Here is a 25,153-nt window from a genome sequence, read left to right as displayed (position 1 = left end):
ACTGCAATTATAGTATAATTCTTTTGTGTTCACATATATTAATTTGCCCCAAAATAGAAATAAACAGTGCATCTCTGTTTTAAAGATGGTTGCCTCTAGGTTTTGCATCCTTTTACATGAGGGGGCTGTGTAATTCTCCATTTTCCAATTATAGGTTTTTCTGGTTCTCATGAGAAGTAAAATGTGGCTTTCTGACAAAAGACCTTCAATCTGTGGTCCCGTGGCATCAGCAATGTTAGCATCAGAGAAACTGAAATGTACTCTCTATTGCACAGGAAAATATAAAAAGAGTGTTTAAGAACAATTAGGTGTAGGAATTCTATGTCAGTTTTCTAGGGACTGATTCTAGCAAGTGTGTGCTGTATATTATTTAGAGTGTAATGAGAAAACCTCAGAAGGCTTCAATAGACAAACGACCTAGTGCTTGACACATCATGAGCTGGAAACTGACACCAGCTCCCCCCTACAGCCTCTTATCATCATTTTTGTCATCCTCGTTTTGATCAGAACCTTTATGGTCACTTATATTCATAAATAGGTTACTCTAGACAATCATATTCCCACATTCTCACAGAAACCTAGCAGTATCACAATAAGCAGACAAAATAAGTACTGTTCTGAAAGTTTCTTTTATTTTTTAAAAAACAAGAAAGCATGGATTTCACAGTAGATATTTTATGAATCACTGATGGGCCAAATATACTTCATATTTCCATCAGTTAGCTTTGTGTAAGTATTTTTAGCCCTCACACAGATTTCCTATTCTAACGTCAGAATTTATTCCCATCTTCAAAATAGCTTTGTGAGAAAGTTTGACAAGCTTATATCTAATTATTGTTCTGCAAAAACTGGCACCGGGCAGGAAATTTTTTTCCTTCAGGAAATTTAAAGAATAAATGAGAGAACATACATTGTAAAAAAAAAAGTCATTTGTAAAATCAAGAACAACAAAATAGCCACAAAGAAAACTATTTCGATTCAAGAGACAACTGTGAAAGCCACTACCAGAACTCTCCAATATGCTTGCTTTATATATATATATAAAAAAAAAAACTATTTATGTTTTTCTCTAACAACAAAAGAAGCATCACTAATTTTATGATAGGTCTGAGAGCTTAGGTGGCAGATAACTTCTTACACTTTTAAAGTAAGTTGCATTGTCATATCTGAGTGTAAAACAGAATATGTAATTTTTCTGAAGCCGCTGTTCTCAACCTGTGGGTTGCAACCCTTTGGGGATCAATTGACCCTTTCAGAGGGGTCACCTAAGACTATGAGAAATCAAAAATATCTACAATAAAATTCATAAAAAAGCAAAATTAGTTGTGAAATAGCAACAAAAATAATTTATGGGTGGGAATTACCACAGCATCAGGGAAAATCTTAAAGGGTCACAGCATTAGAAAGGATAAGAACCACTGTTGAAGAGATTGATTTCATGGATTGACAAAATAAAACACTATCAATCATATCTAATTATATTATAGGAAAAACTAGAATCATGAAGTAGAATTTTTAGTTCACTGTTTTTTTATTTTTTTTAAATGGGAAACATTATAAAAGGTTTTGACACTTTATCTGTAAGATACAGTAAAATACACACTTAAGTAAAGAAATTTTATTGTCATAAGACAACAGGTTAGTAAGTAGTTATTTTTATTCAGACTATGTGAGAAATTATAATTAAAATAATTCTACACAAAGCAATATTCTACCATTTTCCACAAGCAATACCTCGTTTTCTCACTGTTGTTAAGGTAAAATAAAAAAAAAATGAGATGTCTGATTAGGAATGATCAAATGTCTTATTTAAGACATGATTCAACATAGCTTTCTCATACTAGAAAATGGGTATGTAAAATTTTGGGAAATATCCAGACATTTTTTGAAAAAACATCTTTTAGAGAGCTAATTTTTAAAGGAAAAATGCATATAAGTTGCACACAATTTCAAAACTCCCCTGAGAGCCTGGAAAAGACAGTTTAAGGACCCACCTTTGTGTTAAAATTACACTATTTTGTTTTCCTGATAGAAGAGCCATCTCAGTGCCAATCAAGTGTTACCTGTTCTTTCAATATAATGGTTAAGAAAATCATGTCACTGAAGCATGCAATTTTGTCTTATTAGACAAGTCCAAAATTTACATAGTTATTTTGAATACTTTAAAATATGTCAATAACTAACAGTATGGATGTCTAAAAAAGTCATAAAGAAAGGAATCATACTATTAACTTTATACCTAAAGATACATTAGATGCTTAATACTATATATATATATATATATATATATATATATATATATACTTAATACATATATATGCTTAATACTATATATATGTGTGTGTGTGTGTGTATATATATATATATATATATGGAAAAATTTCCATCCATGCTTATAATGCTTTCTTTAGCAGCAAAAAACCCAATATAATAAATACTCTGTCACTAGGAATGAGAAGCTCTCTTTTGAGTTCTTGGGTAAGGTTGTCCAAGATACTGGTGACTAAGCATTCAAATGTATTAACCTCTGGAAGGCATTCTTATTCAAACCACCACAGGAACCATACACGCCTCCAAAGAATTGAATCAACCAATAGTCTTACAGAACTATAGTGACTGTAAATTACAATTCTTTTTCAGAATGGCACCTCTCAGGGTCAGGGTTATTATTACTGTAGGGAACACAATGATCAAAACCCAGTTGTGATGGAAAGGGTTCTATTGCACTACTGAAGGAGGTCAGGACAAAAACATAAGCAGAGCTAGATCCTGCAGGCAGGATCTGATATAGAGGACTGGCCATAGAGGCATACTGTTTACTGGCTTTTTTAGCATAATTTTTTATAAACATAGGACCACCAGCCCAGGGAAGGCACCACCCACAATTGGCTGACCCTTTCCTATCAGTTACTAATTAAGAAAATGTCCTACAGTGAGATCTTATGGAGGCATATTGTCAGCTGAGATTTCCTCATTTCAGACGACTCTGTTGTCAAATCAACATAAAACTACCAAGCATAGCACCATTATCCTAACTGTGTAGTAGAGGCATACATACTTTTCGCAGTGACCAATAGCTATTGAGTTGGATGTAAGATATGCTAAACAGGAGGGAAACATGCTTGGTACTGCAAACTTAGCCAACTACCCAAGGCTAGTGAAGGATCTTGAAAAGAACAACTACTCTTTGCAGCTTAATGACTCTGTTACAGGATCACAACTAATCAAAATGCAGAGTCGTAAAACACAGTCCCAAAGGCTTATCTGCAATATGACTCTTAAGTTGAAGGCTCAAGGATTACTGCAAAGAAGGAAGTAGAAAGATTGTAAAAGCTAGAGAAACACAGAATTTCCTTTGAATTTGTGTCTCCTAGTAATGTCAGAACCTATATTCATAAAGTGTCACTGTTATTACTGCCTATGCGTGAGCTGAAGAAGGACAGCAGCAATAGACATGTAAATGCAGATGGAGGAAAGCCCAGGCTGGCTAAGGACAACTAAAGAATGTGAGAGGAGATGAAATAATCTTTCACAAGAAAGAGCTCACAAATTGATTATCCAATACTAACTTGTCAGTCTTTAAAACACATACATAGAATTATCATTATTCAAACTGTGCACGTTGTGCTAAGCATTGAACAATGTATGTATATGTGTGCATGAACGTGTGTGTGTGTGTGTGTGTGTGTGTGTGTGTAGCAATATTTAGTGAAAATAGAAGCCTTGAATTTGAGAGAAGGATAGTATATGGGAGGCAACACCAGGAAGAAAGAAAAGAAGTAAAAATAATGTTAATTAATATTTCTCCATAAAGTTTCTCAAGCTTCAAAAACTTGTTGTAATTGGCATTATTTTCACTCCTGGTTTTAAAAAATATTGTTACCTATTCAACTCTGCAAAGTTCCTTTAGTTGAAAACATTCTTCCATGACAATACATCAATTGGTCATATGCTTTTGCTTGCTTTGGAGACCTTGACCTGCTCCTGGGTTGCTTCATCCATCCTTAATATGAAAGAAGGTGACTAGTCTTATTGCAACTTGATATGCCATGTTTAGTTGATATTCCTGGGAGGTTTGGCCTTTTTGGAAGGAAAACAGGTGAAGAATAGATGGGAAGGGAAGAGGAGGTAGGGTGGGGGTGGGAAGTGGGTGACTGGATCAACAAGAGGGAGGGGAACCTGTATTTAGGATGCAACTATATGAGGATAAATTAATAGACAAAACCAAAACAACCCTCTCAAAAATCAACAAAAAATTGACTGGTTATAAATGGGTGTGAAAGATAATCATAGGCCTTCTGATTACCTCATTGAAATCAACTCTGAGGAAGGCTGTCCCATAGGGTACATGTTGCATATTTTTAATATTTTAGTTTTGGACATTTATTCCCAACCTTTTTAATACATGGTCATTATTTTCAGTGGATGTAAGTGCTTCAATAAAGCAAGAGATATTTAACATATGAGTGTTGTTAATAAAGAGACTCTTATCTACATTTCCCCTTGTGTCACTTTGAAGCTTAGGGAATATAAATGTGGTCAACCATGAGTTTATTCTGCATAACATGACACCCTGAGTACAGGCATCACATCATGTTCTTTTAGAAAAGAGCACATAGCCCATATGTTTCCAGACAAGGTCTTCTTGTCTAATGGCGTGATGATATTCTACATATACTCCCCCTGATAGTTACAAGAGGATAAAAGGCTGAGTCATCCAAAGACGTATGGAGATTTACCCTCCTCCATTTTTCAAAACTGTGCTCATATTAAATATCATATTTGTAACTTTCTTTGATATTACCTACCAAGAAATTAATAGCATACCATTAATCTGATTTTTCTTTATATATTGCTATATAACATAATTATTATGGAAACTTGAAGTAACATAGACCTCTTGACTCACAAGGTTTGTTAGTGTGACATTTGAACATGAGTTATACTTGTACCCTGCTTAAGAATGGTACAAAGTTCTGGCCATCACTCTGAGCAGGATACACATGCTTCCAGGCTCATGTGGCTGTTGCCTTTCAGGTGTTTTAGACTTTTGTTAGGAGAATCTCTGCATCTTCCTATTTGTACAGGACACATTCTCAGTTATTGTGGTCATTTCTATAACATGGAAGTCATAGGCTCATGTGGCTCTTGCCACATGAGTCTTTCAGGTGTTTTAGGCTTTTCTTAGGAGAATCTCTGCATCTTCCTATTTGTACAGGACACATTCTCAGTTATTGTGGTCATTTCTATAATATGGAAGCCATATTCATCAAAGCCAGCCAGAAGAATCTTGGCATAAGACTAATATTATAATCTTACTTAACATTATTACTGAAATGACATGTATCATTACTATGCACTATATGTTTCTATCTCTCCAAAAAACAAACACCAAATGCTCCAATCTTCATCCCCAAACTATAGCATTCCTCTCTCTCTTCTCTTTTCTTCTCTCCCCATAAAATCTCTAATTATCATTATTATTTAAATATTTTCCCTTTAAATCTCTTAATACTTGGTAAGTTTGTAATTTCTGGTCATATTTACATTTAGTAACTTGCTTTGACCATTACATTTTCAGGGATATTACCGTGTCACTTCTAAACTGAAGCTGTAGCCGTCAATAAGTGGCTCATTTTGTTTTTCTTCTTGTCTTAATTAATTCTCTTGGAAAAGCAATACAAATAGAGCTTAAATTAACTTGAATAGATAAGCTGCTATGTTGGATAAAGACCCCAAACTCTAGCTGGTGTTCCACTGGACCTATAACATCAAAAGAGATATACCTATTGGTTAAAAATAAGTTTTCATGAGACCATTTTTATGCATTATTTACATGTTTTTACTTTGTATTATCAGACAGTACTAGATTTTAAGTGCTTTGGAAATATGAAGAACTCATGTGCTTTATCATGATAGCTTAGTTATTTAACATATATAAATTGAACATTGAAGTAAATTAATGCATGCTTTTACTATTATTTCACAAATTCTTATAACACTTTGTAACTCCTATTTTACTGTTATATACCAGACATTATATTATTTATTTCAATTTACAGTGAGTATTTAGGCTCCCAATTTCAACAAATTTTATTTTGTTAATTCATGTAAACAATATCCTTATAGTCCTGGTTTTATGTTCCTTTATTTTTTTTTTATTTATTTTTTATTTTTTTTACTAAAGCAAACCTATTATGGGCTTCTCATCAGAATTTTCAGTTTCTGAATTATTTGAATTGTCCAGTATCTTTCTCTGCCTTATGCTTTCCCAACTCAGTTGCTTTAATGCAGCATAGTTGATCAAATTTAAGGTGGTCACTAATCCCTAGTTCTTTTACTAGGTTGATTGTCTATTGATAATCCTCATCCCAACTATCCCATCATTACAACTAATGTTAGTTTTTTTTAATACTTGTAAATATACAAACCCCAAATCATAATTTACTGTCCAGAAGTGCGTATATTAATGACAAACTCAGAGTCATCAATAATGCATCAGGATTACATGAAGTAAAAGAAATAATAAAGTACTTCTTATCAGCGTCATTTAACCAAGAGTGAGCCTGATTTGAATTCCCTACTTTTTCTCCTTGATTTTTTCTATCTTCCTGTCTGCCTGTTGTATGAGGATGAATATGTGCCTGATTTAATGCTATCTGGTGAATCTGTCTTTCCATGACTCTCTGTGTATCTGTGAGTATTTGTGTGTGTGTGTGTTTGTCCTTACAAATGGCTATGTTCTTTATTATACCGAATAGCACAGAAAATGTGACGTATGGAAGGTATAAGAAATACGTTACAGAAATCTCTAAGATTTTTGTACAAAGGATTGAGTCACTAATTACATTTTACCCAGACAATAAACAAACCAATGTTATCAAACACCGTCTATAATGTTACACTCAACATTTATGATAATATCCATATTATAAAACCACTGTCATTTAATTTGCTCTTTTCAGGAGCAAAATATTAAGATAACACACATAAAAAAAGTACCTCCATTGCTCTTGAGTCAGATGCAGGGAAGAGTATATAATGTAAGACTGTAGCTATACATTAGATTAGGTTGTAAAAGTTTATGCCATGGGAAACCTTAAACAAGTAAGATTGGTTGTTACCTTGTTCCCTTAAAGGCAGATTAAACAAGCAGACTGAATACAATCTTGGATATCAATTTTAAGACTGAAAGACCCTAGGGCTGTGCTATTAACTCTGACTGTGAGGTCCAATAAAATTTTTCATCTCATAGAATATAAGATATTTTATAAAAATGCATCACCACAGTGTACTTCCTAAACTACAGCAACCTCATCTAGATATGCACTTAGAGCTGTCCAGAAATCGCTTTCTCAAATTCTGTCTCTGAAACACAGAACTGAGAGAAGACTGGCTTTTGAGTTGCACTATTAATATCAGTTCAGAATTGTACAGAAAAAAGGACAGGCATCTTAAACTGTGAGTGGTTCTCACTTTATGACCTCTGCATATTGCCTGATTTTTTTCTAGCTGTTTAGAAGTTACTTGCATTTGGCATCTTTTCTGCACATCTAATACAGGAGACAGAGCAAATAATTTATCATGACTAATTTATGAGTTAATAAATATCGTTTAGAGTCCACAATCTGCATCTGGGAGCTGAGGCTGTTCCATGCCTGCTCTGCACTGTCCCGCCAGGGGAGAGCTGTTCTTCCAGGAATGCCTTCACTCCCAGGCTCTGAGGTGAGATAGCCACATTCTCTCCAATCACTGTGTGGAACAGGGCTGTGAGGAGCACACGGGGCTCAGGAACAGTAGAGCAGCTGGGACAGGATGCTTCCCTGTCCCCATCTGCACCCAGAGCTTGAGCTGTTCGCGAGCCCTCTGTACACAAGTTCCACCAGGAGAGAGCTGATCTCCCACAAGCATGTACATATCTAGTATATTTATTATATTAGCTCCATGTTCCTAGATATGTTAGATGAGCTCTTTGCCACTTAAGTACAGTTCTTGCCCTGGAACATATTTTTACCATGGTGTACACAATAAGCTTGATTTTATTCATTCAAGAGTTATCTTTTCATGACCTAAGTCAACTAATTTGACTTATGTTATATTCAGCTATCTTATGAATTAACAGAAATAAGTAATATAAAAAGCTAATGATTTTATGCAATTTGTTGAGTATATATATATATATATATATATATATATATATATATATATATATATAACTGTCAAGACCTACACAAACCTAAAGCCATATGAATCTATATCATCACTTTCTGTATTAAACAACTACTTCCTGAATTCTTTCATTTTTAGTTTTTGTGATTATTCTAGCAAATATACATTTCCTATCATCTTTCCTTGCCACTAAATAGAAAAGACAAATAGTAGACCAGAAGTATTTGCCCAAAGTTCTGAAGACCTGAATGTATAATTTTAAGAAAATGTATCCAGAAAACAAAATATGACAGAATAATTATATACTCTCTGATACTGGCTTCAAAAGTGTGTCAAATAAGAAAGCTTAGAAAATGGGCCTTTTAAGTTTAACAGGTGTTTTTTTTTTTCTTTAAATGTTATATTTTGAAGAGATTATATAGAAATATCACATTTGTGAGAAAATGTAACCCAGTTTTTGTTACATTGGTTTCAGAGTCTGCACCCAGTGTTGTAACAAAACAGTTTTATATCTTGGAACTCTACAGAACTATTTTTACATTCCTGATTACTCTAAAACTCATAAAAGTGCTGACATATCCATTTCTAAGTATCTTGTTTTATCAGTTACAAAGAAAACCAATTCTATCTTTGTTTCAGGGGCTAGATAAATTATCCATGCTATAAAAAAGAATTTCAAAATAAATTACTAAATCAGTCACTGATGTGAGAAAATTGCAAGAGGAAAGTTTTATTTTGATACACTTTCATTACATCCAAGCAATAAAGCCTGCTTAAGGATATAACCTAACATTTCACACTGACAAAAAGTTGAACAAATTATTATGCTAATTTCCCTACTACTTTCTTTAAAAATATTAAAGCAATTCAATTTAGGCAAAATGTAAACAGCACTATTACAACTTATGCATTTTATCTATATATTTATAAGTAACTTCAGGTGACATATTAGCTGTTGTGTAGCTCCTTAAAGCATCATAGTAAAAGTACATTGTTTCTCATATTTTTATTAATGATGAAAAGATAATGTTCCCAACATATAGAAGTAATTCTCAATTTCTTCTTTTGTCTTTACAGATCCATAACACAACCATAATGTGCAAAGAAGGGGAAGAAATACTTAAGGGTGAGCACTAGAGGAAATAGCTTCTGTACTGAAAAAGAGCAGTGTGTGATCCTGTCACTTTCGAGAACATTACTTAAAGTAGAGGGCTCTAAACTCAAAGCCAAGTGAATGCATTGAACTGTTATATTTGTAGTTTCAAAACCCCTGCCAACTGTAGGACAGATGCTTCAATACAAAGTAGTGTCAATTCACAAAAACTACCCAAGTCAAGCAAGACAATTTTTGCTTTCTTGCCATGTCATTTAGAGGGAAATAAATGTTTATGTTTGGGGTATGACATGTGTGGAAGGAATGAGAATGGCATGGTCAAAGCAGCATAGAGAAAGAACTCACTGAAAATTAAGATGTCTGGAGTAAAAACCTAGTCTTTGGCAGCCAATTAGCATGGTCTCAGCAAATGCTGTGGTTTTCAATAGCGAATGATACAACCTCTCAGAGATTTAATTTTCTGATTGTGAAGATCAGTGTAAATATTTGTGCACATTTATGCTTACATGCACTATATGCACACAAGGTTGGAAACGGGCTTTGAATAGTTTGACTTATAGATTCTAATATTACTTATGAAAAGTTAGACACTTAGTACAAAGTACTAAGTGCATTATGCTGATAAGCTGTCTATTCAGTGGGATATGTGTGTTAAATCCATTTTTGACTTTGGAATGTTTTTCCGTGTACTGTGGGCTTATGGGGACCACATTCATCACAAGTCAAGGATCCTCTGTGTATGTGCATGTGTGTGTTGCAGATGTTTTATTTTTGTGTTTTTGTTTTGCTGTATTAAAGAGTATAATATACAATTTAATTGGTACTTGGTAAAATGTGATGAACATATAAAAAAGAAGCTTGAATTTATGCTGTGACTTCATTAATTTTGTTTAAATATGTGAAGTATTTTTCAATACCATTGTGTGTACTACAGAAGATACAAAAAGATTAGAAAATGATTGAAATACTTGCATCAAACACTGAATGACTTGTACTTTATTGCAAAACAAATAAACAGTGTTGCTGCAACCGTACCATTAAATAGTAATTCTGGATAAACTACAGGGAGATTTAACCATGTTAAGGAGTAGAAAACTTATATTTTCAAGTGACTTGAGTTATTAATATTCTTGAGTCTTAATAATGATCATTGGTAATTATTATTTCATATACTATTTCATTATCTATAATTCAGAATGTAAGAGACATATTTGATGGATGAAAGTTGGAAGTAGGTAATGACACCAAGTTTCTATCAAAATTCAGCCTTCATACCCTATGGTATTTCATCCTCCTGGCCCTGATCACTCTTCACAGCTGACATTTCCTATGCAATTTATATACCTCTCTATTCCTCAGATTTATTTTGAAAAGGCCTTGTATGAACTCACATAAATTTGGCCTCCTTAGAGGCCAGTCAGTTTGAGGGGAGTAGTTAAGGGAACAAATGACATGAGGTAAATTTTGGAGGGCATTGTCCCTGAAAATAAATAATTTTTAAAATTTATGGGTATAACCATATATCTACTGCAGGTGAGCTATTCTCCCCATCTCATCTTTGTAAACTCAGTTGTAATTTTGAAGTATTTGCTGATGTGAAATGCTGCCTACAATTCTAGAGTGATTGTCTCCCAGATCACCTCCCTGAAATCTCTGACTTCCTCACATGCCTAACTGAAAAACAAGAGAATTTGAAGGTCTTTTTGCTTCAACAACATAATACTGTGGAGAGTGAAATGGCTCTCTGGCCAAAGAAATTTTCTCTTACTTGCCTCTCATTGCCCCTGAAACCTACATAGTAATAGAAGGAGAGAACTTATTTCCACAAGTTTTTGTTTGACCTCCACACAAACATCAGGACATGTCCACCTATTTCTACACAGATGATAAATAAACGTAATAAAACTTTAAGCACACATACACTTACATGCAAAGGCACAAGAACATGCAGGCTCACAAGCACATGTATAAATCTAAATAAAACAGCAGAGTTCTAGAAAAGCTAATGTTTTCTTTTCTTTTTATTGAAAACAATTCCTCTCTCAAGCAATACATTCACACCACAGCTTCCCCATCCCTTCATTCTTCCCACCTCTCCAAACTGCTCTCTCCTTTTGGTTTCCCTTCAAAAAAATAGCAGGACTCCAAGTCTCCAACAAAACAAAATATTATAAGACAAGACAAAAGGCTCTCATATCTAGACAGGATAAGGCAACCCAATAGAGTTAACATAGTCTTCTGATTATAGAAAAGTGGAAATAATAAGGAGTACACATTGTCATAAGCTTTCTTGATTGTCCTAACAGACAGAATTAAACAGTAAACTCCCAACAAAGGAATAGCAAATAACTGAGAAGCATTTAGAGAAATGTTCAAAGTCCTTGGTCATTAGAGAAATGCAAATAATCTACTCTGAGATTCTACTTTATATCCATCATCATGGCTAAGATAAAAAACTCAAGCAATGAATGTGCTGGTGAGGATGCGGACTAAGAGAAACACTCCTCATTACTAATAGGACTCCTACAACTCCTCTGGAAATCACTTTAGGGGTTTATAGAATATTAGGAATAGTTTTTACCTCAGACCCAGCTATACCACTCTTGATCATATACCCCAAAGATGCCCCACTACACCTCAAGGACACTTGCTCAATCATGCCCATAGCAGCTTTATTCCTAATAGCCATAAACAGGAAACAACCTAGAGGTCCCACAGCAGAAGAATGGTTAAAGAAAACATGGTTCATTTACACAATGGAATAATACTCAGCTATTAAAAACAAAGACATCATGTAATTTGCATACAATTGGAACTAGAAATATAGACACAAAAGGACATGTATGGTATCTACTCACTTATAAGTGGATATTGACTATAAAGTACAGGATACCCACACTACAACTCACAGATCCAAAAACAGTAAATTACAAGGGGTACTCAAGGAAGAATGCTTGAATTTCACTCAGAAAGAGAACTAAAATAGTCATAGTAGGTAGAGAAATGGAGGGAACTAGGTAGGAGAGGTATTTCAGAGAATGGAGTGTGCTTTGGGGATCAGGTGTAGGGTTAACTATGATGAGATGCTTGGAGTATATCTGAACAGTAATCAGTGGTATATGTGTGTGGGAACTCTAGGAGATGACCTGAGATAGGGCATGCTCCAGAAACAATGATGGTGACTAGCTGAGACTCCTGACAGTGGGGGATATGGAGCCTAAAGTGGTTACCCCTGTAGCTAGGCAGTACTACCTGTGGAGGGATAACCCCCCCCCCCCATACACACACACAAATCCATTAACCCAAAATTTGCCCTGCCTACCAAATGTGTAGAGATAAACATGGAGCAGAGATTGAGGGAATGGCCAACCAATGACTGTCCCAAATTTAGACACATCCAATGGGAAAAATATTATCCCCTGATAATATTAATGATTCTCTGTTATACTTGCAGACAGGAGCCTATCACAATTGTCCACTAAGAGGCTCCACACAGCAAGTGACTGGAACAGATGCACAGATGCACAGCAGCTAAATATAAAGTAGAGGTTGGGGAGTCTTGTAGGAAAGTTGAGGAAAGGATATAGGAAAGCAGAGAGGATAGGTTATCCACAAGAAGACCAACAAAGTCAACTAACCTAGACCCTTGATGGCTCCAAGAAACTGAGCCACCCACCAAAGGCTTGATCTAAGCCCCCTGATCAAGTGCAGCTTGGTCTTCGGGTCTCCCAACAACTGAAGGGGGCATTTCTGACTCTGTTGCCTCTCTGTGAATCTGTTCCCCCAAATGGGCTGCCTTTTCTGGCCTAGTAGGAGACTATGTACCTAGTCCTGCAGTGACTTGATTTGACCTTGTGGGTTGATAACCAGTGGGGATGTCCATTTTCACAGAGGAGAAAGGGAAGGAAGTAGTGGTTAGGTTTATGTGAGAAGGGGACTTTTAAGAGGGCCCTGGGCCTTGAAGCTACAAGGGCATCTCCTGTGGGAAGACCTCACTGAGGACTGCCTGAAAGACCAGTGATTACTGACACAGACAGTGCCAGCCAATCAGAAACTACTGTTTAGAAGAGTTGCTTTCTTGGGACCAATGGAGCACAGGTGGAGGATATTAAAGGAACTTGCAGCAAAATTCAGAGGAGCTTGCTTCAGAGTTTCTCACCTGCTCCTTAGTCTGTGCCACTGATTCCACATCACCTCACTTCCAACCCCCAAGGTCAAGTACCAGGTGATCCAGGTCACAGGCAACATCGACTGGGCAGAAAAGAAAAAGAAGGGCTTTGGTCAGGATGTAAAGTATGTGAATAAATACATAAATTAATGCAAGAAAAAGTAGAAAAATAGTAAATAAAATCATCTTTTTTATTAATCATTTTATTTGTTTACATTTCAAATAATATCCCCATCCTAGTTACCCCTCCACAATACCCAATCCCTTCCTCCCTCTCTCCCCTCTCCTTTGGCTCTATGAGGATGGGGATGCTCCTCTGCCCACTCACTCCTGCCTCGTTGCTCTAGTAACCCTCTATGCTGGAGCATTAAACCTCCACAGGACAAAGGGCCTCCCTTCAATTGATGTCAGATAAGGCCATCCTCTGCTACCTATGTATTTGGAGCCATGGCTCCCTCCATGTTTGGTTGATGGTGTAGTCTCTGGGAGCTCTGGGTGGTCCAGATAGTGGTTATTGTTCTTCCTATGGGGTTGCAATCCCCTTCAGCTCTTTTAGTCCTTCACCTAGCTCTTCCATTGGGATCGAGGACTCATTCTGATGGTTGGCTGTGAGTATCTATATCTGTATTAGATGATGGCAGAACCTCTCAGGGAACAATCATTCCAGGCTCCTTCTTCACAGTTTTGATTTCCAATTCCTTGAACCTTGGGAAATTTGTCTATTTTATTTACCATGTTTAGAACCTTGTAGCCCTTCATCATTTTTTTTCCAAGTGTGTACATGGGTAGTGCCTCCATGTGGCTCTTTGAATAATGGTGTCCTAAGCTCATATATTTACAAGCTTATTCCCCATTTGGTGAACTATTTGGGAGGATTAAAAAGTGGGGCCTTGTTAGAGGGGATGGATCCCTTTAGTGTGGTCTTTGAGGTTTCAAACGGACAAGTCAAGCTTACATTGTTTTTTCTTTTTCTGGCCTGAAGATCAATGTATAAAGATTACAGCTACTTCTTCAGTCATGCTTCCACAAGGATGATATTGGATTAAGCTTCTGAAATCCTAGGCAAGACCTCAAGTAAGTGTTTTCTTTTATAAGAGTTGGCTTGGTCATGTTGTCTTGTCACAGAAATAGAACAGTGACCGAGACCCTCCACAAAGGAGCCATGTTTGCCATTTACTGTACTCATCTTCATAGAAAGCATCATGTTTCTAGTTAAATTATTATGGACACCATCATTTGTTTAAAGAAAAGCTTCTGCTTAGAAAATTACCTTATGAAAATAGAGAAATCTACAAGATGACAAAAATCAGAATTTTATAAACATTTGATGGAAAATAAATATGTTCAATAATGATGCTGAACTGTAGTTTTAAGGCTTTGGCATACTTTTCTTTTCTTTTTGAGATTATAATACAATTACAGTATTTTCCCCTTCTCCCTCTTCCAAACCCTCCCTGCTCTCCTTCAAATTCTTGTCCTCATCTTTATGCATATACTTATATGTACACAAAAGACTCATAGAAATGAAAATTACAAAACAACAAAGCAAAATGAAAAAAAGGAAAAATAAGTTAATGGGCATTACAATTTCAATGAGATACTGTATATTCCAACACGATGTGCCATCTAAAACTTGCAGCACACAAAGTTTTAGAGCTAGGAGGAAAATGTAATATTGAGTAGTTTTACGACCAACTACCATCATTTTAAAATCTTATGTCCTTTTGTTGTAATTCCTTCATTTAAAAATATAGTTCCTGAAACCACTTGTCCTTTACCTGTGTCTTTGTAGAGCCTCTGGTTTCTGTCTTTCAGATTTCTTTAGAATTCCTTGTTTTCTAATTATTTCTTGTTTCTATAGTTTCATGCTTCTTTTATGTATTATGTATAACTGTCAATGCACACACATCAAACTAATGAGTTTTCAAATAATGTATAAATTGGACATTTAAGTAAGATAACTTTCTTACCAGACAAAACAGGATGTTTTATTTCTCTATTGAGCATGTAAAATAATGTTTTCTGGAAGATCAATCAAGTCTCTCTATTAGTTTTGTCACTTGTACAAATTTACTTGAACATGCCTTCCTTAAACACACACACACTCAAGAAAGAGAGAGAGATAGATAGATAGATAGATAGATAGAGAGAGAGAGAGAGAGAGAGAGAGAGGCAGAGACAGAGAGACAGAGACAGACAGAGACAGACAGAGACAGAAACAGAGACAGATAGAACATTTAATAAGTTTTATAATGCTTACCTCTGACCTGGCTTCTTTGTGACAACATTCTCCCTTCACCCATTTTCAACCTTTAGCAACCTACCATTCTAATGCCTATTATTTGCTATAAGTTGTCATTATACTGTTTCATATTATAACTGATATATTGAAAGTGAAGTTTTATCTGTATCTTTCAAATTGAAGCTTTCATGAATATGCTAGCATTCAGTCTTTATACAATTATATTCATTTCCATTATCATCCATCAATAAAGAAAGCAGGAGTAATTTACAGGGTAACTGGAAGACCTATCTATGTCCTTTTTATTTTTCCTCTACATTTTTCCTGTCATTGCTGACATGTAGATTGTACCGACACTTTTTATAAGGGTGAGTATTGACTGACTTCATGTTCAGAATCTCTGGGATGGTGCCAGAGTAAGACATAATTTGATTGTATTTACTATTTGCAATGAAATATATATATATTAGAAATTTATTTCCATGTGTTTTACTGTACTTAAAACTTTCTTTTACTAGTCTTACTAGTTTGTATCAGAAGGTGGCTAGAAGATTAATAAGTTAACTGTTTTGTGGCTAAATTTTTGAAAATATCACAATTTTTCATACTTTGATGTAGCATATAGACCTAGAATGTGAAGTGCTCTGACAATTCATGGTTTTAGATTTCTGTCACCAATGTATGATTTTTTATTATAATTTTCAATTACTTAAGAGATGGATCAGAATTAAAAATTACTAGATATTAGTTTTATATATTTATTAATGTTGCTTTACCATTATAGAAAAGATAATAGAAATATTTTGATCTGATTAAAATATTGTCAGTTGAAAAATAGTTTCTTTTTCATTTATAAAAATGAAATGAAATTCTTCATTTATATCAGTAAAATTCTTCATTTATATCAGAAAACATCAGTGACATCAGACATAGGATTCACAACTGCTCTAGCTGAATGTGATATTATTCCATTTTAACTTAAAGTGAGAATAAATGAAAAACTCTTATAATCATTTCACTTTTCTCAAATTAGGAGTTTGCATTTTATATCAGTCTTCCATACAGCAGGTAGATAATTTCTCAAAATAAAATGTTCAGTGATAATTATAAGATAAGAATACATACTGGGAATCTTGGTTAGGCTTTCTGTTGTTTTATCTTTAACAGACTGAGCTAAGAAAGTGACAATGGACTGAGACATGTGATTCTCTTTTGCAACATTTTATCCTATCCTACTATATTTAATCTGTGCTTTTTAGATTTGAGTTATAATTTTTATGTTTCATTGCTAATAGAAGTATTTGTAAACATATTGCTTATAAAATATCCAAGAATACTTCTTTGAATGGATATGTGTTCCTCAATAGTCTCTTCTGCAATGAGATCTTAAAAGCAAAGAGAGATTGTGGGAAAGTGCGATTTTACAGAACATAAGATGACCTGAAAGACCTTGCTAGAATAGCGTGCTGGAGACCTTCCCCTAGAAGGTTGTGACAAACACTCCCTTCCTGGAATGTCCCTGCAAAACAAGCTTTACAAGAAAGCAAGGCAGGTGCACATAGTGACCAAGATTGTTTCAGTTCCCTCTTCTGGTAACTAAGTCCGCCTCACCTCACCATGGCCATCACTGCTGCTTAAGGAAAAGTCATGAGAAGACACTTGCCTCTCTGGAGGAGAGGCTAATTACCATCTCTAAAGCTGGGAATAAAAAGGTCAGCTCAGGCCAACAAAGGGTTTAAACCAACTCTTGCTGTTATCAAGGTCTACCTTTAAATTGTATAAAAAGTGTTTGCCTGATCAATAAACCTCATGCTTATTGCATCGATCTCTCTCTGTGTGTTTCTGTGATTGGGACATCCCAGATGTAAGGCTCATCGAGTCTTACAAGCTCTTATACAATAGAATATACTGCTATTAATACACTTCTATATATTGTACAGTAGGTCTGGAACGATACTTATCTAACTGAAATTTTGTATATTTTGACGGACAAATCCCTACTTCATCCATAATGCTGATAACTCGTACTGCATTCTATACTAACACATTTATTTCTTCTGTGGAGATTCTACAGGTGAGTGGGATTAGGTGGTGTTTGTCTTTTCTTTTTTGCTTTATTTCACTTAACATAATATCTTCAAACTCATCTGTGTTGCTATAATATAGAGAAGAGGATATTATTATAAAAAACTGATTAGGATTCTTTTATGTAAATTGCATATAAATATTATAAGCTTAGATTTTTTTAAAGTCTACTTTATTTAGGGACCTTAAATACTTCAATCTCTCTTCTATACCACTGATCAGAGGTGGGTGGAGAAAGGATAAAATGAAAAGCATTTTGGGGACCTCTTTAATAGTAGTTGTTTGAGATGATTCTGTCTTTCTCGTCAGGATACCAGCAGTCCAATTTAATAGCAAACACCAAACACGAATCAGTAGCGGTGGCTAGATCCAACAGAAAGAGTAAGGCTCCATCAAATCAGCAAGAGTCAGTGGAAGTGGCCAGCATCAGCCAGAGTACCATGAGAAGTTCTTTGACTCTTTCTCTCTATGAAGTGAAGGCCATTGAAGAACCAAGGCTAGGGAAGACCAAAGAAAAATCAAAGTGTTGCCAGGCATAGAAATGCAATAGCATCCCATTGTTTCTGGGGTTCTATTTATAATCCTTCCAAATATCACATTTCCTCTCAAGTGTCTTCTTTCAGCAAATATCACATGCCCTCTGACAAGAGAGCTTCCAGAAAAACACTATGTGACACAACTGAGTTATTAAGGAAACCAGAAATAGGTAGATACTTAATTATATATCTTGGTAGCTATGGATAAATATAAGTAAACAGGTATTTTTTATGTGTAATTTCATTTGGCTAGGTATACCTCAGTAAAAAGGCTTAATGATCACTGTATTAAATTCCTTTTAGTATCCCTCAAATTTTCCATATTGGCTGTTGTAATTTGCATGTATACTAGCAGTATTTAAATATTTCCAGTTTTCACATCTTCACCAATGTTTAAATTTTTTTGATTTTGATAATAGCTATTCTAACAAGCATAAGTGATGCATTTTGTGTGTATTTATACATGTGATTATCAGTAATGCGCAGTATTTCTTCTTATGTTTGTTGGCCATTTCTCTTGACAAGTGTATGCTTATACTTAACAAATTTAAATGACCTAGCGTTTGTTTGCTTGCCTGTTTTTACCTGTGAATTGTGCTTTTCTGGTACACGGAATTTTCTGTATTTGTGCATTCTATGCCTATTCACTCAAACAAAACAAAATGACTGAAAATAGTCAAAACAATGTGTATTCATGCTGAACATGTATAGATGTTTGCCATTACACACTAAGTAATTGTAGTTGTACTAGTTACTTTTCTATTGCTGTGATAAAATACCATGAACAAAGCAACTTATAAAAGCAAACAAGGGATTATAGTGTCAGTGTTCAAGTCCATGATTTTGGAGCAAAAGATAGCAGCAAAAACAGCTGAGATCATATATTTTGATATACAAATTGGAGTCAGGAAAAAAGACATACAGAATGGCAAAAGTCTTTTGAAATCTCAAAGCTTGTGCCCAGTGAATTTCTCCTCTAATAAGGACATACTTCCTAATCATCCTAAAACAGGGGAACAAGTATTTGAATATATTAGCTTATAAAGGCCATTTTCATTCAAAAGACCACAGTACACTTCCTGGCCTCCATAGACTTTTGGCCATTTCATATTTCAAAGATGAGTTTAGTTCAACTTCCAAATTCTTTCAGTTTCAGCACAGTTTAAAATTTGAAAGTCTCTTCAGCGGCTCAAGGAAATTTCTTAAGTGTTGCCTTGTGTAAAAGCAAAAGTAAAAAACAAATACAATACTTGTGATATGAAATGACATGTAATATGCATTATTATTCTCAAAGGGAGGAATAGAGAGGTGTAGAAAAACCTGATTAATGAAAGGTCAAAGCCCAGAAAGCTTGTTGATATTCAAATTATTAATTGCCAGGACACAGGAAATAGATGCTAGAAGATCACACATTCAATGCCACTCATGGCTAGGCTATGTTGGCAGTCCAAAAACGAAAACAAAAACAAAAACAAAAACGATCCACTCCTCAAACAAAAAACAAAAACAACAACAAAAGGCTCAACCAACCAAGCATATGAAAATCTTTAATATATGAGATTAGACAAAAAAATCTTGAAAATTTTTATAATGAACTTTTCTTACCATTTTTACTTCACTTATGAACTATGACAATCAGGGTTTTGCTCTCAAAGTACTGTCTTCATGTTTTTCAAACAAAAATTTTCTTTGTATTATACTACATATTCTCCCAAAGCACAAACAGATCTCTCATATTCTGTGAAACCCAGCAATATTTAATACCATTATAATTGTATAAGTCTATATTTCATGAATTATAACATCATTAAAACATCAAACATTAAAAACACCAATTTGCATATGCTGAAATTATAGAAAATAAACTTGTATTATTTAAAATGTCAATACATTGTTTATTCATTTGGTTATTTTATTTATTTAAGTTTTTTCTATTCTTTGATATGGAAGAATTAGTAATATATTCACAAATGTTATAATTATATAAATATGTAGTATAAAAATCTATTAAAGCAATGATATATTTTCCAAATCTGAGAAAGTACATTTTTTGCATAATGAGCTAATATTGAATTAATTTTATTCAATTACTTCACTTGTTTTTAAAAATAATTAAGAAACGAAAAATGACACAGGAAAGGAAATTGAAATCAGCATGTCATATTTAAATTTAGATCTCTGAGTGATAAATGTTGTAAAGGCAATCTGAAAATGTTCCCTATTTTTTATATTTAATAATGCATGCAATTTTGAATCACATTTCAGTGTCTGTTAATACTTAAGGACATATATTTAAAAAATAGAAGGGTAAATGAACATAATATTAAGATTTTTTGAACAATATTTATTTAGGTATGCACTTTTATTTTGAATATGTATTGTTATCACTTAAAAATTTAGTGAATATTTGACTGTGTACTTTAAAAGTGTGTTCATCAAAATATGTATAAAGGTGAGTAAAACAAATTCTCTTGGATTTGTTTGAAAATTACATGAAGAAATTGTTTAAAGTACAGATAAAACAGAAGATATAACTTTTTCACATTTAAGGTAGATGCTTGGTACATTAGGGCATGTAATATTTCCTGATCAATAAGAAGGATGCATCTTTATGTGGGTTCCTAACAATTAGAGACAGACAGGACTGTTTGTGATTCTGTTACCTGCCAGTGAATCACCTAACTGGACTGCCTGATTGGGCCTGAGTGGGAGGGATTTGCTTAGACCTATTGAGACTACGTGTCGCAGAATGAAGTAAGACCCAAGAGTTTTTTCCCTTGTTAGAGAAGGGGAGAGTATAGTGGGGGGGGGGCGGGGGGGGTGGAGGAATTTATAAGGGTGGGACTGGGAGGAGAGGAGCCAATGGGCCTGCAATCATAATATAAAGTAAATTAAAAGATAAATTTAGGTCAGGCGTGGTGGTGCACTCATTTAATCCCAGCACTAGGGAGGCAGAGGCAGGAGGATTTCTGAGTTCGAGGCCAGCCTGGTCTACAAAGTGAGTTCCAGGACAGCCAGGGCTATAAGGAGAAACCCTGTCTTTAAAAACCAATAAATAAATAAATAAATAAATAAATAAATAAATAAATAAATGAATAAATAAATTTATTCCCTGGGATTGGGGGGAGGTTGATTGATATTACTATTCTTCCTATTGGGTTGCAACAGTCTATTTCTTAAAAACAATGACAATTGGAGTATGTAGTCTCTAAAGTTACTTTTGAAACTAAAATAAATAATGTGGGAGGATTGCATTCATATTTGCTGACTAAGATTATAAGATACATATCTTTTTGAGTATTCCATGATTCTGTAAAAGACATGTTTTATTCTTATTGGAAAGGAAACTAAGAAACCTGTGACCTACATGACACAGCAAGAATTTCCTCGATTTCAAAGGTTCTGGAACTCAATGTTCTCTTTGTATACAGTAGTTTGGGATGTTGTTTTCCCACTTTCTAGTATTGATATTCTCAAACACAGCCCCTCAAGGAAGAGAGCAGTGGTCCAGCTACTCTCAACACAGTTGGGTTTTAATTTACCTTGCAGGAGGAATGTTAGCTAAATGCTTATTGCCAAAAAACAAAAAACAAACAAAAAACCAAAAACCAAAAACCAAAAAACAAAACCAAACAAACAAAAGCAAAAACAAAAACAAAAACAAAACCCCAGACTTTTCTTATTTTAGTGTTATGGAACATATTTTACAAGTTGGATTGAAGAGGAAGTTCTAAAAGATACCCTTTAGTGTCACATAAGGACCAAGAGATATGTGTACTGTCTTCTGTTTTTATTGTATTTCAAGTACCTGACTCCTAAATCCTTAAGAAATTTATTACTGTGTCTGAAAACTAGTGGTGTGCTTGTCATTTAAACACTTTTTATGCATCTGTAGGTACAAAGAAATAATTTAGATGAAATGATTCTTAGAAACATCTTTTTTAAAAAGGCAGGGAAAAAAGTTCTTTCTTTTCTTAAACATCAGAATGAATGAAATGTGGTCATTTAATTTCTATAGATACCTACCTAATCAAGGTTTGTATCTCTAGTTTTAGCTAGTCTAAAGTAACCTACTAGTTAGGCTGAGTGTGGACTTCTGAGGCACCCTTCATTTGTGATTCTACTGATTAGCTGGCTTTGTGGTCACATCCAGGAGGACAGAGTTTTCTTATTATCAGAAGTCTCCACAGAGCTTGCTCATATGATAGACATAAGACTTTGAAAGGAAATAAAACTTGAGACCTGCGATTCATGTAATGTATGTCAAATAGCCCAAAGAGTTGTTTGTGAGCTTTGAAACCTGGGGCTGAGAACATAGCAGAACAGGCCAGGACATGTCCAGGCAGGCCCGTCCTTAAGACATTCCTGAGGCTGCTTAGCCATACAGATAAAGAGAATGATATGCAGGACATGCCGGACTGGCCCAGCACCTCCCTATCTCCCACCCTTCTGACCCAAGTTAAATATTAACAGGCTGCTAATGTTTAAATAGACCAATCATGTGAAACCTTGCCAATTCCTCCCCCAATCCCACCCCTTTTCTATAAAAACCCCTAGCTTCCAAGCCTTGGGTTGAATCCACTGTGTCCTGCATGAGATATGTTTCAACCCGGAGCTCTGCCATTAAAGGGTTGATACCTCTGTCTCCTGCGGGAGATATGAGCTCCGTCATTAAACTACCTCATGCTTTTACATCAAGATGGTCATTTGTTCATGATTCTTGGGTGTACACTGAATCGGGAGTTGAGTGGGGGTTTCCCCACTAGGTTCTTTCAACTTCAATACCAAGTGGACTGTGAAGAACTCCTTGAGCCTTAGATCAGAGTCAGCACTAAGATTACTTTATCTCACATTTTTTCTGAACAAATCCAAACACAGAAGTAGTCTAGGTTTAAAGAATGGAAACATAGTTTCCTAATTTGCTGCAAAGATCTGTGAAATCCTCTAACAATAACTTCAAAACTTCTGTAAGGTAAAGGGCATAGTCAATAAGACTTATCAGCAACCTACAGATTGGGAAAAATCTTCACTAACCCACATCCAGTAGAGGACTAATATCCAAAATATATAAAGAACTCAAAAAGCTAATCAAAAACTCAAACAAGCCAATCAAAAAATGGGGCATAGAACTCAACTAAGATTTCACAGCAGAGGAATCTCAAAAGGCTGATAAGTTCCTAAAGAAATGTTCAAAGTCCTTAGTAATCAGAGAAACACAAATAAAATGACCCTGAGAATCCACATTACACTGAAAGACCCACAATGTGAGGACTCCCCCAAGTTCTGACTCAGGAAAGGCAATACCCCAAATCACTCACGAGAAACGGTCTTGCTGCAAACTGCAAGAGGACTTTTCATTTCAAGAGTTGTCTAGGGCTCACAGTCATACACCACACAGGGTTAGAGGACCATGGCGCCCTGAGGAGCTGGGTAAGGGGGTATTTAAAGGAAGAAACCACAACTCAAGGAGGTGGGGAGGGTGTTGTTGGAAAATACCAAAAATACCAGCTAAGTGTCACAAGGAAGTGCAAAGTCACAAGAGTCACAAGGAATACCTGGTAGTTGTGCAGGTTATTTCTCAAGACAGTTTCTAGAACCCTTAACAATAGCACATTTCCATAGCAGGTTCCAGCAATGGTCAGGGCAGGGTGACTTTCTTTGAATGAACACTCCTTGAACCCAGGAAGTGGGTGGGTGGAGGAATGTCGCTATCTGTTTTATGATTAGCATACCTTGGAGCATTGAGTCACAGAGGTCACATTCTCAAGCTTGGGCCTACAGGCCTAGAATTTTGCTTTTAAGTTATACTTTTTCAACATCAATCAGAATGGTTAAGGTCAAATCCTCAGGTGACAACACATGTTGGAGAAGATGTGGAGAAAGAAAAACACTCCTTCTTTGCTTATTGGATTGGAAACTGGTACGACCACTCTAGAAATTAATCTGGAGTTTCCTCATAAAATTGGAAATATATCTACCTGAAGACCCAACAATACCACTCTTGGGAATATACACAAAAGAAGCCCCACCATGCCACAGGGGCACATGTTCTATTATGTTCATAGAGTCCTTATTTGTGATAGCCAGAAGCTGGAAACAACTTAGATGTCCCATGACAGAAGAATGGATACAGAAAATGTGGTTCACTTACACAATGGCATACTACTCAGCTATTGAGAAAGAGGATATCCTGAGTTTTTCAGGCAAATGAATGGAACTAGAAAATATTGTCCTGAGTGAGGTAATTCACACCCAAAAAGGCATGCATGGTATGTACTCATTAATAAGTGGATATTAGTCAAAAAATTAAAATACATAAAGTACAGAATACCCAAGATATAGTCCAAAGAACTCAAAAGAGTCAATAAGCTGAAGGACCAATGTGAGGATGCTTCAATTCCATTTGGGAGGGAGAAGAAAGCAATCACAAGTGGGAGGGAGGGACCTGGAAGGGAAAGTGGACAGGGGATCTGTGGCAGTGGGAGGGGAACCTGATCTGCTATTGGGTGAGGGGTAAGGACTGAAACCTTGAGATCCAGCAGAAGGAAAAGAAACAGGCAGCCTTGGGAGGTTAGAAATTGGGAGGGACCTTCCAGAATGCACCAGATGTGAGAGACTCTTAGGACTCAAAGGACTTTAGATAAAATTGCTAACTGTAGGGAGAGGAAGCTTATAGAGTCTCCAACAGGAAGGCAGGGCATCAAGTGTGGAGAGCTTTTGGGGGTGCTTGCTTCTAGACACTTGGTAAAAATTTGATCTTGGATCAGGACAAAAGAAGTAAACTCAAACCAAGAGTCTAACTTTGGGCCAGGCCTCAGGAAATAGGCCCAGTTTAAAAA

The 25,153-nt window shown here is 35.4% G+C and overlaps 1 long non-coding RNA gene across 1 annotated transcript in view; it reads left to right on the top strand.

The window, feature by feature from the left end:
* The window catches only part of LOC115029216 (uncharacterized), a 100,015-nt gene extending 84,481 nt beyond the window's left edge, over window positions 1-15,534 (top strand). The window contains exons 5-7 of the long non-coding RNA XR_003834775.2: window positions 7,619-7,725; window positions 9,247-9,295; window positions 14,434-15,534. This is a non-coding gene — a long non-coding RNA (uncharacterized LOC115029216). The remainder of the gene's footprint in view (window positions 1-7,618; window positions 7,726-9,246; window positions 9,296-14,433) is intronic.
* Window positions 15,535-25,153: the final 9,619 nt, after the last annotated feature.

The sequence above is a fragment of the Mus caroli genome, unplaced genomic scaffold (genome assembly GCF_978045245.1).
Source record: "Mus caroli unplaced genomic scaffold, Mus_caroli_1 scaffold_12, whole genome shotgun sequence".
Taxonomy (NCBI): Eukaryota; Metazoa; Chordata; class Mammalia; order Rodentia; family Muridae; genus Mus; species Mus caroli.
This window is presented reverse-complemented; position numbering and strand designations above follow the sequence as displayed.